The following is a 3,959-nucleotide window of genomic DNA, read 5'->3' on the forward strand; positions in this document are numbered from 1 at the left end:
ATTTTGTTTCCATTTAACTGGCTGGTTTGGCCACTAAAACATATTGGATACTCAAGGACGCCAGAGGCCAATACAAACTCAGTAAAGCAGCAGCCCTAACTGCAATTGCCATTTGAGATGTGTCATTTTTCTAGAGCTGCTTAACATGACCTCAGGTCTATGGTTTAAAACATTACTTTGGTGAATACTTTTATCTATTTTAATCAGAAGCTGAGATTATAATGTGTATTCACATAAATGAGGCAACAATATACAATTATGCATTTACTCCAGGACTTTGGTAACTCTCCTGCCTTCTGCCATAATATAATCCAAAGTGGTCAGGACCCCCATCTGGATATTCTGCAAAGTACACTGGTTCACTACGTCAATGATATTAGGATAACATGGCCAGGTAAATTGGAATTGGCTAACATACCGTTATGTTAGCAAGCTGTTTTAGCCTCAGAGCTGACAGAGTGTGAATGAAATATTATAAAGACCCATGGGCTTACCACATCAGTAAAAACGTGGGCGTTCCAATGGTCAGGGGCATGCTGAGATGCCCTCTCCAAAGTAAGAGACAAATTATTACATTATTCACCTCCTACCACAAAGAAGGAAGCACAGTATTTGGTGGGCCTCTTTGCATTCTAGGGGAAGAATATTCCTGGAAGTAATGTGGTCCTCCTTATAACAGCTAACACAAAACGCTACCAGCTGTAAGTGAAATCCAGGCTGTGGTGAATTTAGTCCTTTTTTCCCTGCCTGACATGACTCATAGATAAACATTTCTAAAGCTAAGCACTGAGAATGTTGATGTTTTTGTTCTCTGATTCTCCATAAACAAATTGAAATTTTCTAGCTTATCTTTCCTTTTTTTTTTAAAAAAAAAAGCTAGACTTCTCACAAATGTGACTTCTAAATCTTTTTATAAAACAGGCAAAGCAAGCATAGTACATATAGAAAGAATGAATACAAAAGGAAAAAAGGAAGGAAAGAAAGAAACGACAAAGATAGGAAGCGCAGGATGAAAAAGAAAGAACCACCAGAAATTTAAAAATTAAAAAAACCTTTTTATTTCCTCATTTAAATCTGGGGGTTATTGGGAGGGGGTGAGAAGCTAAGGCTTAGAAACATTACCAAATACGTTTAGTATTCACACACACCTAGGATGCAGTACAGCTTGGACTTGAAACCAGATCTATCTCAAATAAAAGCCCGTGCTCTTAAAGAAGATGCCATGCTGAGTCCTTGAAGAAACATTAAGACTGAGTATATCAGCTAATAGATGCGGCTTACAAAAATTTCAGATTGAGTTAAGAATAAGGAACTTAATATTAACTGCCATCTACTTAACAAAAAGACACTATTTATGAGTAGTATTGGTCAAAGTTCCATCATTTATACAGAGAAAACTATATAACCAGTAATACCAATTTCACATAAAGAGAAATTAAATATAAACATTAAATAGCCACAAAGATTGCCAAACAATGCTACTAAAATTCACACCTCACCATGAAGATATAAGAAAACTATACAGAATATTTGTTAACTAACTAAGCTATCAAATATATAATGCAAACCTGGAAAAACATGAAATAATTGTTAAAAATCCAATCATAAAATATTGGTGAGATGAGTGTAAATCAAAGAGTCCCTGAGACAAGTCTCAATCAATTTAGAAAGTTTATTTTGTCAAAGTTAAAGGAGTGCTTGTAACAGAACCTCAGGAGGTCCTGAGGACATGTGCCAATGGTGGTTGGGGTACAGTTTACTTTTATACATTTTAGAGAGACATAATACATCAACCATTACCTGTAAGATTTACATTGTGTTGATCTGGAAGGGTGGGACTTGTTGCCCAGGCTGGTCTTGAACTACTGGGCTCAAGCAACTGGCCAGCCTTGGACTCCCAAAGTGTTATGATTACAGGTGTGAGCCACTGCACCCAGCCATGTGTTTTTATGAATACAAAACTTGGTCTGACTTTTGTTTTCCTTGTGTCTCAATACCTGACATCAAAGTAACTGGGGAGAAGGCCTATAGCACTTATCTATCTCCTTCTATGAAAGGATACGCTATCTGCCATGAAAAGCACGATAATAGAAAATGAATAAAGTGACTTTGGTCACTTCTCAACAGACTATATCCAGAGTGGTCTGGTGTGATATTGCAGTGAGAAATTACATCTCTACATCTATGGCCATACCACCCTGAACTCGCCCAATCTCATCTGATCTTGAAAGCTAAGCAGGGTCGGGCCTGGTTAGTACTTGGATGGGAGAAATGACATCTCTACTTCTGGAATATTTTTTATAAAAACAAAGGCTAGTAATTTAGAATCAAGGCACCCTTTCACTTGAATATTGAATGATTTACACTATCTGTTCTTTTTTTAGGGTTATCCATTAGTCACCAGGATAGTTTTAAAATTTTTACACAGTTATTCCATACTTTATGCTATTAGTACAAAGATTAGAATATATGTTTAATGTTTAGGGACACTATAATTGTATTTGCTCATGTGAATTAAACCTTCTCTTTCAACATATTTCCAAATCTTGTGTTAGTTGGTGAATTCCTTAGAAGTTTCCTTAGGTGGCAAACCTAAACCACCTTGTGAAATTTTGAGATCTCAACCATTCAAGTTTGTATGGACATCTGCATTTTGTATATTCCTAATCTATAATCCTTGGGTCAGCAGTGATTCCATTTGCTAGTCACTAATTTTTGTATTAAAAATAGTATTCAATTAAACTGCAAGATAAGGTTATTTTTTTCATGTTTTGTCTGCATTTAGTCCATGTAAAACATCAGTTGTATGTCTTGTTTTTTTAATATTCAAAGTCCCTTGGAGTCCTGTATTTTTGCAACTGTTCATTTTTCTTTCTAAAATGACCTTGTGAAAGCCATTGTTATGTAGGCATTCTGTGACTAAGATTCCATTACACGAATGAGCTGGCTGATGGCTGAAGTTTGAGCAGACACAGCTGGTTGTTGCAGCTGTGGGTCACAGCACGCTACATCAGACCAAATGTTCATTTTGTAGGCACTGCCGAAATCTTGCACTGATGGAAGTCCCATTGACTTTGAACAAAATGTACCCAAGTGCCTCTTCAATGAGCATTCTACAATAGTGAACAAAAACCCAGTACTCGACATTTCTATACTGTAGAAACTAGTTATAACTAAAGTTTAAATTGGAAGGGTAAAGCTTGTGCACCAATTAATAGTTTTATCAGACAGGACTACAATCTTTTTTTTTTTTTTTTTTTTTTTTTTTTTCAGAAACTAAAAGATACTTAACGTCTATGTAGAAAAGAATGAGAATCAGCTAGGATAAAATTCTATTGCTGTTTATTTTCCAAAAAAAAAAAAAAAAAGCTTGTCCGACGTTCCCCAAAGCAAACACAGCTTCATCAAAAGATGTAGCAATTATTTTTTCCCAATACTCAAATTCCAATGTTTTCTTTTTATGACCAATTCAATTGGCATGTATTTGAAAAGATACCTGTAAACAGAAATTGTATGTATCCAGCCCAATTTTACTAAACTTTTATAATAGCTGTGAAGTTAGAGAAACAGTATTCTAGGGTTGTGAGGTGAAAAGTGAAGGGCAAGCGGAGAAAAGTACAAGCCAAGGCAATGATTCTTTTCCTTCTTTGATTCTCTAACTGTTGTGTCTTTTCCTTCTCTAGAGTCTGACAGCATCCTCTTCATTACTCCTATTTTGCTACCTTCATCAAAGAAAGAAGAGACCCCAGAAAGAGTGTTGAGATGGGTAGAGGGTCATACACCTTCCCAGATGAAAAGGTCCAAGGAAACAAATATCTTTCAACATTTCTTCTCTTCTCTATGGTGTTTTCTGGGCCACTTCCCTCTCTGACACCATCAACTGCTTCTGTTTCTCTTTGCTTCAGCCACATTTGTCTTCTTGTTTTTCCTTGAATAAGTCACATATATTCCTGCCTCAA

The sequence above is a fragment of the Saimiri boliviensis genome, chromosome 1 (genome assembly GCF_048565385.1).
Source record: "Saimiri boliviensis isolate mSaiBol1 chromosome 1, mSaiBol1.pri, whole genome shotgun sequence".
NCBI classification, from domain to species: domain Eukaryota; kingdom Metazoa; phylum Chordata; class Mammalia; order Primates; family Cebidae; genus Saimiri; species Saimiri boliviensis.